General features: G+C 37.5%; 1 protein-coding gene across 3 annotated transcripts in view; it reads right to left on the reverse strand.

The window, feature by feature from the left end:
* The window catches only part of P4ha1 (prolyl 4-hydroxylase subunit alpha 1), a 69029-nt gene extending 58388 nt beyond the window's left edge, over positions 1-10641 (reverse strand). For 2 of the 3 annotated variants that reach the window (XM_076834597.1, XM_076834599.1), the window contains exon 1: positions 10423-10641. The gene's annotated coding sequence lies outside the window, so the exon portion shown is untranslated. Of the gene's footprint in view, positions 1-10329; positions 10402-10422 lie in introns of those variants that run through there. The other variant, XM_076834598.1, reaches the window with a different exon arrangement.
* Between the last annotated feature and the right edge of the window lie 3366 nt (positions 10642-14007).

The following is a 14007-nucleotide window of genomic DNA, read 5'->3' on the forward strand; positions in this document are numbered from 1 at the left end:
ACAGGGAGGAAGAGCATGAGGAAAAGATTAACATTAAACAAAGACGATTGGGGGGAGAGAGAGGGAGAGAGAAGGGAAAATATATGGAAATGGTAGGAGACCCTCAATGTTACACAAAATACATAGAAGAGGTTGTGAGGGGAAAGGGGGGGAAACAAGGGAGAGAATTGAACAACAGCACAAGAGGTAGAGAGGGAAGATGGGAGGGGAGGGGAGAGGGGATAGGAAAGGTAGCAGAATACAACAGTCACTAATATGGCATTATGTAAAAATGTGAATGTGTAACCGATGTGATTCTGCAATTTGTATTTGGGGTAAAAATGGGAGTTCATAACCCAATTGAGTCAAATGTATGAAAGATGATTTATCACAAGCTTTGTAATGTTTTGAACAACCAATAAAAAAATAAAATAAAAAAAAATACTACTTCTATATCAAAGGTAGTTTATGAATATGTGACTTAATCTACTTTTTTAAAGATTTGAACTGGAATTCAGGTTCACTTCAAGTTAAATTAACTCGATATTTATTCTTTTATTTATTTTTTTAAGTGCCAGGGATCAAACCCAGATACACACACACCCCAGGCAAACATTCTACCACTGAGCACATGCACAACTTAATGTCTGAAGTTCTGCTCAGCTAGGAAATCAGATACTCCTAAATCAGAAACTTTTTAATGTAGGTTAATGGAGAAGTTTGACAAAGATATCAATCTTATTAAAATGGTACCATTCTTCACTAACTTTGAGACTATGTGTTTTAAACTACATAACAGTTGAATATTCAACTATTTCAAACGCCTACTTAAAAATACATACATTCCTAATATGCAAAAAAGGTCAAAATTCTTGCTTCCAGGATAGAGAAGCTAAAAATTTACAGTAAATCAGTAAATGTCAACCTTTATTTGATGGTTCTTTTAACAGGAACCAGGAATAAGCCAAAGGGTAAGGTGTAAATATGAAGGTCAAATGTGACTGCCAGCAAGTAATTTAAAAAGCAATAATTTATATCAAGGTGCTTAGGTTACCACCTGGAACACAGAACACACTTAAAAAATGTCAATTACTTTTGGATGTGGGGCAAAAACTCAATAATAGCTGAATTTGTCACCAAAGATGTCTCATGGGGCACAGAAACAGAAATGACCTGGAGAAGAAAGCTCAATTTCAACTCTGGTTAAGATAGCAAGAAGGAACAAGTAGCCCAGACCCCTAGAAGACAGATGCAGGTCCTTTATGTTTTAGGAATTTTGAGAAGACAATAGACAGAGGCTGAAGAAAGAAGGAAAAGAAAGAAACATTAAATGATATATACATTCCTTGATGTTGCTTAATCCAAATATTATGTTGTTATGTCCAAATATTAACTTAGTCTAAAGGTTTCTCTCAGAAATAAAGATTTTTTTCTTCTTTTGCATACAAATATCCAACAGTTCCAGACTGTCTTCTCTCTATTGAATTGCCATTTATTTTTCCCAAAAGAATTGACCATTTTTGAGCATCTGAATTCTTTTTTTAATTTTTTTAGTTATTTAGGTGGACACAATATCTTTATCTTTAATGTAGTGCTAAGGATCAAACCCAGCGCCTCATGAATGCGTGGCAAATGCTCTCCCTCTGAGCACAATCCCAACCCTGAGCATCTGAATTCATATTTTGTTCCATTGATCTATACATCTTTTCTCTAAAACCATACTGCCTTGATTACAGTAGCTCTATATCAAGTTGAAATCAAGTAATGTTTTAGCTTTTTCAGTTCCTTTGCTTTTCCCTATCAATTTTAGAATCAGCTTGTGAGTTTCTATAAGAAATCCTGCTGAAATATGGACAGAAGCTGCATTGAATCTATATTTCAGGTGGAGAAGAATGTACATTTTTAATAGAGCTTCCAATCCTTGAGCATGGTATAATCAGTGTTTTTTAATTTTCAGCATACAGATTTTGTAAAGTCAATTCTTCAAATATTTCATGTTTCTGGTGCTGAGATGGTAATTTTTTATTTTCAATTTCCAATTGCTCACTACAAGTATAGAGAAAAGCAATTGATTGATCTTCTATCCTGAAAATCTGCAGAATTCACTTATTTACCATAGCTGTTTTTGAAGAGCCTTTTAAGTTTCTACATAGAGATGTTGTCTGATAACAGAGATTTCCCTTTGAAATACACTTGTTAAAAGAATGAAGACAAGCCACCAACTGGAAAAAAATTATTTCCCTATCACATAAATTCAAGTTATTCCACTCCTAGAAAAGAAAGCATATGCCCTGCTAAAGATGTGTACATTAATGTTACAGATTTATCACAGTCAAAAATGGGGAGAGGCTGGGCATGTGGCTCAAGCTGTAAGGAGCTCCGCTGGCATGCGTGGGGCGCTGGGTTTGATCCTCAGCACCACATAAAATAAAGATGTTGTGTCCACCGAAAATTAAATATTAAAAAATTCTCTCTCTCTCTAAAAAAAGGGGAGGGAAACAGCCCAAATGTCCATCAACTGGTAAATGGATTTTTAAAATTATGGTAACTTGTACAATCTACTACAATTTAACAAACAACAAAAAGGAATGAACAACATGGGTGAATGTCAAAATAATTATACTGAGGGCTGGGGATGTGGCTCAAGCGGTAGCGTACTCGCCTGGCATGCTTGCAGCCCGGGTTCCATCCTCAGCACCACATACAAAGATGTTGTGTCCGCCAAAAACTAAAAAATAAACATTAAAAAATTCTCTCTCTTTAAAAAAAAAAATAATAATAATTATACTGAGTATAATAAGCCAGACTCATACTCTATAACAATATATATAGAGAGAGATTATACTAAACAATCCCATTTATATAAATCTGTAAAATACAAACTAATCTCAAGTGACAGAAAGAGAAAAATGGTTTCTTAGGGATGAGAAGCAGAGGAGGAACTGCAAATTCATAAAAAAAATCTTAAGGGTGATATTTTTACTTAACACCATCACAATTCTAGTATTCACATATAACTTATTTTTTTTTAGTTGTAAATGGACACAATACCTTTATTTTTATTTATTTATTTTTATGTGGTGCTGAGGATCAAACCCAGTGCCTCACATGTGCCAGGCAAGTGCTCTACCACTGAGCTACCACCTCAGCCCTAGAGTGTTTTTTGTTTGTTTATGGGTACTTTTTTTTATTTGTTCCTTTTAGTTATACATGACAGTAAAATGTATTTTGACATATCATACACAGAGTATAAGTTCCCATTCTTGTGGTTATACAAGTTACACTGATCATGTATTCATATACGAACATAGGAAAGTTATGTCAGATTCATTCTACTGTATTTCCCATTCCCATTAGGCCTTCCTTCCTCCCATTCCTGCCCCCCTCCAATCCAGTGAACCTCCACTGCCCTCCCCCTCAACCCCCACAAGGTCCACTGTGGGTCAGCATCTGCATATCAGGGACAATATTTGGTCTTTGGTTTTTTGCGGATTGGCTTATTTCACTTAATATCCTCCAGTTCCATCCATTTACCAGAAAATGCCATAATTTCATTCTTCTTTACAGCTAATATTCCATTGGGTATGTACCACATTTCTTTATCCATTCATCTGTTGAAAGGCACCTAAGCGAGTTCCATAGCTTACCTATTGTGAATTGAGCTGCTATGAACATTATGTGGCCACATCACTACACTATGCTGATTTTAAGTTCTTTGGGTATATGCTGAGGAGTAGGATAGCTGGGTCAAATGGTGGTTCCATTCCAAATTTTCTGAGAAATCTCCATACTGTTTTCCAGAGTAGTTACACCAATTTGCAGTTCCACCAGCAATATATGAGTGTCCCTTTCCCCCCACATCCTCACCAACATTTATTGTCACTTGTAATAGTGTTTTTTAATAAATTAATTGAAACCTATTCTCTAAATATCTTTGAGGTTAAAAGAAATGACAGTAAAATTTGAAACTATGTAACTTTGAGAATGTCTTCATGCAACCTTTGAATAGGAATAAATCTGTATGAATTTAAAAGGTGTTGGGACAGGATTCTCTGGAAATGAGGCAATAACAAAGGTCAACATAGCAATGCTGAGAGATCCAAAATGTTTTGAGGTCTTAAATTCAAACAAGTAGATTTTAGAAACACTAAAATAAACACTTATTAATTTTTGAAGGAACTAGATCTATAAATACAGCTAATCTTACAGTGTAACAATAGTTCTAAGCCTATTTAAAACGAGTTAGTTGATATTTACTGCACTCTTATATAAACATATAAACACATCCTCCATTCTGTATGTTATTTCAAACAAGAAGCTATTATTCTTTAAGCACAATGTAAAGTAACAATATCATTATGTGCAATAAGACTTAATGATCACAACACAGAACCCAGAAGAACATTTCCAGGACAGTTTTTCTAGAAGTAAACAACAGTGCAGTCTTTGTATACATATTTTCCTTCTTTAGTGAAATAAACATTTCACAGAACAATTTTTGGTTAGAAACCTTGAGAAATTATTTGGGCAATACAGCTAGGGAGCCAGGTAAGAAATCTTATTCAGAAAATAAAAAACAGATTAACCATATCTTAGTGATTAAAACTTTATAATTTTGGGCTAGGGATTTGGCTCAAGCGGTAGCGCGCTCGCCTGGCATGCGTGCGGCCCAGGTTCGATCCTCAGCACCACATACAAACAAAGATGTTGTGTCCGCCAAGAACTAAAAAAATAAATAAATAAGTAAATAAACCCCTCTCTCTCTCTCTAAAAAAAAAAAAAAAAAAAAAAAAACTTTATAATTTTCATTTCTATTACTTATTCCCCAGAAACCTTACTAAATACCTTCCAAATATAATATGTTTATAAAAATTTGTGGGGGGGTGTGCACCAGGGATTGAACTCAAGGGCACTAGACCAGTGAGCCATATCCCTAGCCCTATTTTGTATTTTATTTAGAGACAGGGTCTCACTGAGTTGCTTAGTGCCTTGCCATTGCTGAGGCTGGCTTTGAACTCAAGATCCTCCTGCCTCAGCCTCCTAAGCCACTGGGATTAAAGGCCTGCACCACTACCCTGGCTAGTAATTTTAAGATGCTCACAGAATCCACTTCTGTCACTGTAGACATGAATAACAGAACACAATAGTTTTCCTTTATCCACAGGTTTACTTTCTGTGGTTTCAGTTACCCATGGTCAACTGTGGCCTAAAACTATCATTTTAGTGCAATGAGGAATTAAGACAAGTGCAGTGATCTGGCAATTTGGATATACAAAGAGAATCCATAAAGTGCTCCCAAAGTAACATTCAAAATTTTGAGAGACCATATCACATGACTTTTATTATAGTATAGTTATAATTATATTTTAATTTATTGTTCTATTTTAATTTATTGTTCTTAATCTCTTACTGTGTGTAGAGAGAAAAAAAACAATATATGTACAATCTGATACTGAGGCTTCAGACATCCTTGGGGGTCTTAGAATGTAACCCTCCTGGATCAGAGAGTACTACTATATACTGCTCTTCTACTTGATACTTCATACAATGTTCAAAGCTTTTTTCATGACTTGTAGTTGTTGACTATCAATTCTTGGGTCTTATTAAGTTCCAAAATCAAAGTTAGTTTGATTCTTATAACTGAAACATCTGTTTAATTCATTCTGCATATATTACAGACAAATACCCACAGGTACCTATAATATTACTCAAATCTCATTCCTAATACAAAAGAGGTTATTTATGTATGCTTGTATCTCTGAACATGATCAATTCAGGCCAGGGTCCATTAGTTCAGAGTAGAATAGCCAAAACTGGTTAGCAACTCCTTTCTTAATAGATGGATTATAGCTTCAAGACTCAGGTATACTTTACTCAACTTCAACCCTCCCAAGGCTATATTGCCAAAATGCCACTTTTCTTTACCCTGGTCTAATTCTTCTTTCCAGCCTTCAATTCCCTTTTTTTCTGATGCCAGCTGAAGAAAATATACACAAAAGACTACATATACTAGGAAAAATGAATTCCTTATTGCAGAGGATAAGAATCTAGATAGGTGCTTCCATTCAGCACTGACTTAACAGAGTAAAATAATAGCATTATTTTAAGTATTCATGTCCTATTTTTTCTATGAAACATTTTTCATCACTCTTTTGATACTCCCAGTCATTTAAATTGAATGGAAAAGACTGTTAATTACTACTAGCCAGGAACTCAAGTTTATTTCAACTCTAGATACTGAAAACATTTCTAATACAGTGGTAGATATGCTATTAATCAACTTTCATCAGCGATGATGAAAGAATATGAAATATGAATCAGAGAACAGGTGACCTGAGTCCAAGTCCTAGTTTTGCCATTTATTAAATTCTTGAGCAAATTACTTGACTTTTCTGAGTCTTGTTTTCTTTATACTGTGAAATGGAGATAATTTAAAACTACCTCACAGAGTCATCTTCAGGCATTATAATATATAAAGAAACTCTTCCTAAGGTGCTTTAGTTATCTGGCAGATCATATAAAAGGACTTTCCAAGTCTTTTTAGAGTCCAGTCCAATCCCTGGATGATTAGAGGAAGAATTATTGACTGCTATGGTTTAGATGTGGTTTGTACACCAAAGGTTCATTGTGAGAAGCCTGGTCCCAATGTGGTGATGTGAAAGGCAGTAGAAACTTTTAAGAGTTGGGCCCTAGGGGGTGGGGTTGTGCTCAGCGGTACAGCGCTAACCTAGCACATGTGAAGCCCTGGGTTCCATCCTCAGCACCACATAAAAATAAATAAATAAATATATTGTGTCCAACTAAAAAATAAATATTAAAAAAAAAAGAGTTGGGCCCTAGTGGGAGGTGGTTACCTTGTTGAGGTTCTGCCCTTAGAAGGAATTAATGCTGGTCTCAGAGTAAGTTTGTTTCCCCAGAGTGGATTGTTAGAGAGAGTAAGCCTGAACCCTCAATTTCTCTGGCTTCCTGTCTCACCATGTCATTTTCACATACACTTCCACCATGGTGATGTCATCTATCATGAGGCCCTCACACCAGAGCTGAGCAGAAGCCAGTGCCATGCTCTTAAACCTCCAGAAGAACAATCTAAATCAGCCTAATTTTTAAAAAAAACCACCCTGTCCTATTTTTTCATAGCAATAGAAGACAGACTAGTATATGAATAAGGTTTTAGTGTCATGTGTTTCTTTCTTTAAAGAATACAAATGGAAAGAAAAATAGTTAAAGTTAACTGTGGCTACCAGTTATTTATAAAACAGGTTAATTGCCCAAAAAAGATTTAGGCTAAGTATATTAATTTATGATTCTTTTTATTAACTTTACAATTTAAATTGGATTTATAAACAAACAAAACTTGGACATACCTATATGAAACACTAAGGAAGAAAAAAATCCAAGACATTACTCACTCACTGACCTCTGTATTTTTAGCTAACACACAATAAAGTATACTAATGGTCATACTGATCATCCAAGGAATGATCAGTATAAAGTTCAAAAACTGTTGGGAGTAACCTAAATGAGAAGCCTTTTGAATTCTGTAAATTTTTATTCATGCACAATATTTATTTGACTAGAAGACAGGATAGCTTCAATTTAAACAAATACATTTCACCAAGTAGGAAGAGAAATTTAACAAGTTTCATATATATATATATATCTACTTTGAATCATCTCATATATTTATATACACACCCATTATTGTTTAATTCTAAGATTCAAGATCTCAGTGTGAACAGCAATGAAGTTTAATCCAAGAGTGATACAATTTATTTCTGTTTACCTTCATGCCTATTCTACTTTGAGTGACAAACCAAATATGTCACAATATGGTGGGAATACACAATATGATGTACTATTATTGACTTGGCAATTCAATAATTCTAACGATCTATTAACTTTTCTTAAAACCCTTTAAGCAAGTGGGTTGGGGTTGTGGCTCAGGGGTAGAGTGCTTACCTGGCATGTGAGAGTCACTGGGTTCTATTCTCAACACCATATATAAATAAAATAAAGGTCAACTAAACACACACACACACACATATAAACAAAAAAAAACCCTCAAAATTCATGCCTAATTCAATTTTCAGAAATATTCAAGAAATTCAAGATGCCTAGATAGCCTTAAACATTAGCTTTCCATGCCTTTTATTTTTTCTAGAGTATCTTATAATAAGAGTTCATGAGTAGGGAGGGGGCAGAAATGGTATATAAAATCCCATGTTAGAGCATATTTGCCCTTTCTGACCTAGGACCACACTTTCCAGCAGTTTTCCAAAGGATTCCATGACCTTGAAATAAGTTGAGAACCACTACTATGTATATCCCCTAGGTCAATAAAAGAGCAGTAACTACAGTTCAGTTCACTAAATAAAATAAACACCCCTTCCACAGAAATGAAGACTCGCAAGCTTTATCACTACTCTAACTCTTGCTTTATCCTTGGAATAAAAGCAGGAGTTTGAATTTAACTGCTCTATAAAAGATACTGCTTGTCAGTATACAGTTCACTCTGCAGTAACAGAAAAGGTTAACATCTCCTTACCAAAAGCCAAGGTCCCTCTCTTTTACAACATGGACTACACAGGTGATATAGTTTTCTTTTTTCAATGGTTGTTTAAACAATAATTAAAAATTGTACACAATTTTCATCTGTTTTACCAGCTAAGTACCAAGACAAAAAATGGCCAATGTAATTATCCTCTTATCAAAAAGACCTGGCTTTGAGTAATTTAAAATTCATTTCAGTATGTCAATGGAAACAGCATTACCCATTTTAGAAGAGACAAAGTAGTCATTTTTCTTAGACTGTAAATCCAAGAAGCTTTTGCCATTAGCTATCAAAAACACTGGTAAGACTTACAAGAGCCAATAATCCAAAACCAAAACTGACAAGATTTTTAAAGGTAAGTGGTAAAATCTATTCTTCTAAATAAAAAGATAAAATTTAAGTTTCATATTAAGCCAAAGACAAAAATCACAGAATGACTATTCATGTTTCAAATCAAGGCAAAATATATTCAAGGTTGTTCACTTTTCAGCTTCTTGGCTATTTTCTGCTTAAGGTACCTATTTTCTCCATATAAACTAGATCCAAAGAACCCTTCAAAGTGTTTAACTTCCAAAGTTCCTGCTCTGATGCTGAATATTTCATCTGATTATTTTAGGAAAAGACTAGCCCCATTCATAAGCTACATCCAAACCTACAAGGGAAAATACGTTACTTCCCAGAACCTTAAAAAAAAAAAAAAATGAGCAAAAGTTGATGAAAGAACACTGCTGCCACGTCTTTCCCCCTCCCCCACTCACGTAGTGGCCACTTCATCCCTTCAGAGTGCATTCCAAGGGAAAGTCCAAGAGCCACAGCTCTCAGAGAAACAGTTAAGTAGAAATTGGCAAACGTCTTAGACATTTTAGATCAATTCCTAAAAGGGGATTTAGCTGCTTCTTTATCCCTTTAAGACAGTGCAAAATTCCAAGAGTCTTCTCCACTCTGCGGAACGCATGTTAGCGTCTAAAAATTGAATTATGTATTTAATAGGTTCGATTATTTAGGAGAACTATTCTCATACTTACCGTACCATCCCTCCTCCCCTAGAAACATGTATCTGGAGGCCAGTCATATAATCCAACTCAAAATTCTCACACAATCATGAAATGTTTGACTTAAGTGGACTTTTAAACTCTGCAAATTCTCGAGGGCGGGGAGAACTCATGTGCCTTTAAAAAGATTTATGGGGACGAAGAGGGAAGCAGCAGCCCAGCTTCCCCAACTGGGAGATGTGACAGCAACTTCCTCGGCTCCAGCAGCCCTAAACTCGGTGCCCCCGGCTACGTCTGGCTGCTGAGGCAGCACCCCAGCGCAACAGATGACTTCAGCCCGAACTTTCAGAGAAGGTCCGCTTCCCGGACCAGACGATTTTTTCGATAGCGCAAAATGCCTGGAGAGCTTCAGCCTCAGCTGTAAGCTGTAAAGCCCACTCTCCATTGCCACATGCTAACCATCTGCGGCTGTGGCAGCCAAAAACCCACGCCCCACCCTCGCGTTCCTCTCAGCTTTGTAGGGAGCACCAGGTACGAAGGGAGCTTGGAAAAATCAACAGGGCGATTCCTGCCCGGGAAGGAACATTCAAGAAAGTCCTGGTCCCTGGGGCGGGGACAGAGGCTGCTGCAGCCCCAACAGTCAGAGGCGGGATGGGGGCAGAGGTGGGAAGGGGAGCCCCGAGCAGAGCAGCCGGGCCTGCGGGGCAGCACGAGGGCACTGGGAGACGCGGACCCGTCTCCAGCGGAGAAAGTACCCAAGCTGCTGTAGTTAAGCGGAGACCCCCGCCCCCCAGCCACCCTACCCACCGCCGGGAGAGCACGGACCGCTGCGGCAGTGCGAGGTGGACCCGGGCTGCCCCTGGGCCACAGCCCGTCTCCAAGGTCGAAGGAGCGTCTCACCTGGAAAGTGGGACGGGAGGGCGGCGCGCTCTTCAGTTCCTGTCGCCTGCACTCGGGCCGGCTACCTACTCCCTGCCCTCAGCCCGCTGGCGGCGCAACTGGGCAGCAGAGGGAGCCAGTTAGCCCTTTTATAACCTCTAGGCCGCGACGGCAGCTCCGGGGAGGAGGCAACTGCAGCCCTCGCTACGTGAGCTCGATCACACCAGCGCCCCCAGGACTGCGCAGGCGCCCCAGCTCGAGCCTCCCTCCCGCCCCCACCCGCGGCGGGTGCGTGGAGTCGAAGGCGGAGAGCAGGGGCTGAGGCTGGTCGCGCCGCCAAAGCGGGCAGGCCTAGGGAGTAACGCGCGTGCGCAGTGGTGTCTCCACGCTGTCGTTCCCGCGGATACCACAGGATTTCCCCGCTCCTGTTCAATTTCATGGTCAGCGCCAGGTCTGAGCAACGAAGCCACCAGCAAAGGCATATCTTTAAAATGAAAAGAGGAACAAGGAAGCATAGAAAATATAGCAGAAAGGAATCCTGGAGTGGAAAATAATACAGTTTGTCCAGTCTAGTGTCTCAACTATCTTGGCTTAAAGCCTTTTTGCTTTTTAACCTCCCTCTCATATCTCTATAGTCATTTTATAGGAATCTCATTCTATCTCCCATCTTTATTCTTTATCAGCAGATAGTAGGCTAAAAGCTCCAGAGTCAGATTATCTGGTTTTAAATCCTGCTTAGTCCTTTGTAACGTTGGGCTTTAACCTTTCTCATATCTTTTTCCTCAACTACAAAATAGGAATGACGGTATTATCTGTCTCCTAGGATTAGCCTGAGAAAATGGGTATAAAGCACTTAGAACATGCCTACCATACAGAAAGGATTTGATAAATATTAGAATTTGTTGTTAAAGTAGTAAGTCCTCTAGAGTCTGGGGGTGTAGCTCAGTGGCAGACCACGTACCTAGTATACAGGAGGCCCTGGGTTTGATCCCCAGTCATGCAAAGAAAAGGGAGGAAAAAGAAAAAATATATACTAAGTACTCTAAGACACCAAATAGTGCATTGGATCTTAGTCATTTTTAAAAGAAGAAAGCTTTACTATCAAGGATCAGCAAAGGTGATTTTCCTCTTGTCAATGAAAAGAAAAAAAAAAAAAAAACTTCCCTACAACATTTTATTCATTAAAAAGTGTTCACACAAAATTTTCCATATGTACCAGAAAGTATATCCAGGAGGTGTGGTTGAGTATACAGATATCAAAATAGATAAAGCCTACTTGGGAGCTTCAGGCAACCAAAAAAGTAGATAAGGTGATGCCTTAATCAGTGGTTCTTAAAGAGTAGTCAGGGTATCACAAGGTCAAAATTCTTTTCATGTTAAGAATTTATTTGCTTTTATGGCAATACAGTGGGGTTTTCCAGAGAATACAGATCCTGTGCTCTTGCAAAGGATTGAGTACAGAGCATCTATAAGAATCTTCTTTTAAGCCAGACATTAGATTTGCAGAAATGTAAAATAGTGCCAATCTTCTTACTTTAGAAAATGTATTCTATTTAAAAAGTTAACATGCAACTTTTTAATTGTTTCTGAATGAATTAATAAATCATATCCTAGACAGATATGATCTACATAAAAGCTTCTTGTTGCCAGGCACAGTGGTACTCACTTATAATCACAGTGATTTAGGAGGCTGAGGCAGGAGGATTGAAAGTTCAAAATCAGCCTCAGCAAATTAGTGAGACCTTGTCTCAAAAAAAAAAAAAAAAAAAAACCAACTTCTTGTAGTCCTCAATATTTTTTAAAAGTATGAAGTGGTCAAAGAGCCAAAAAAAACAATGGCTTCAGCAGATTTACTGTGAAGTTAATGAAGCTCCAGCTTCAGGGATACTCATTTGCACTTCCCCTTTCCAAGTCCATAGAAGGAGTCCTAACAATATGTTCAAATAGTCATATGCTTTTGTAAAAATTTTAAAAGCAAAATATTTTAACAATCTTTAGTCTTTAGTGATTTCACCTCTTCCACACTTCCTCTTGTCTAGTGGAGTTGGATAGCTAGCAGACATTTTTTAAATGAAGCTAAAGTTGAATTAGGAATACATTTGGTTTGAGTTTAGTGGGATATATTTTTGTAACCCACAGTCTCTTTCATGTGCAGTTAAGATATTGCCAGCTGTCCAGGCTTCCAAGAATACTCCTTACCACCCATTGTGTTGACCCACCCAGGATTGTAAAACAAAGGTGTGGGATTAGACCTCTTAGAATTATTTGAATGTACCCTGTGTGCTAGCATCAAAAAATATGTGTGGGCTGGGGATGTGGCTCAGTGGTAAAGCACTTGCCTAGCATGTGTGAGGCCCTGAGTTCCACCCCAACAGTTCAAAAATTAAAAAATAAAAATATGTTGTTAGTAGGGGAAGAGCAGGGTTGAATTTTAGGGAGCTTGAAGCTAATTTGTTGGAAATTCTTCCTATTTGATGTGTAAGCCTTTAAAGTAAAGATTTAATGTTTACCAATGCATAGCCCAAAAAAGGAAGTTCTTTTCTTTTAGAATGTAATAAGAACATCCACAGAAAACTAAAGAATGTCATTCACCCAAAGAAAACTGATGTTTTCTGAATTCTGAATTCTTTTAAGTCATATATTTAACAACCCTTGGGTATTTTCCCAAATTTGACAACAATCCTAAAAATTTATATGCATAATCAACAATAGTTGTGAAGCTTAAACTTTTCTGACCTGTTTCTTTGTCAAATATTATAATATTTTAAACCAACCACACAAAAGGAAAAAACTAAATTTTCTTTTTATCTTCTCTATAAAAGTTGTTAGTGAATTATTAGCATTTGAAGCGACAAAGAGTATAAGGTATAAAAATGTAGAGAAAGAAAAGTAATACAGAGATGTCTAGCAGCTAATTAATAAAATTATTATGTTCTTCTAAATTTTATGATGTTTTGATTGTCTTAATCCATTTGGTGTTGCTGTAATAAAATACCTGAGACTGGATACTTTATAAGGAAAGTGGTTTATTATAGCTCACAGTTGTGAAGGGAATAAGACCAAAATCAGGCTCCCACATCTGGCAAAAATCTCATGCCACATCATAACATGGTGGATGGCATCTGGTGGTGAGAGCACATGCAAAAGAATCAGAGAGTTCACATGATGAGAGACAAAGCCAGAGGGCAAGCCAAGAAAGTTGAACCCAACTTTACAACAACTCTGTCTCATGGAGACCAATCCAATTCAAGAAGACCTAATCCCTCACAACATTGATCCCTTCTGAGGGTGGTGACTCCAATTACCTAGTCACCTCCCACTAAGCCCTGCCTTCTAAAGTTCCACTACTTCTCAATACTGTTGCATTGGGTTCCAAAATGCCACATGAGACTTTGGGGGATAAAACATACCAAACCATAGCAGTGAGGGCATTTTTAAAAATATTTGTTGTTTATTTGCTCCCCGAAAAAACACTTCAATTGAAATCTACATGACTATTCAACCTGATCATCCCTGCTTGGTTATAATGACAATGAGAGATACTTAGAGTACTAGAAAAGAATAACATGAATCCCTTTTGAATGGGCAAATATTCGAGCAGAGCTC

This window comes from Callospermophilus lateralis, chromosome 15, assembly GCF_048772815.1.
Source record: "Callospermophilus lateralis isolate mCalLat2 chromosome 15, mCalLat2.hap1, whole genome shotgun sequence".
NCBI lineage: Eukaryota > Metazoa > Chordata > Mammalia > Rodentia > Sciuridae > Callospermophilus > Callospermophilus lateralis.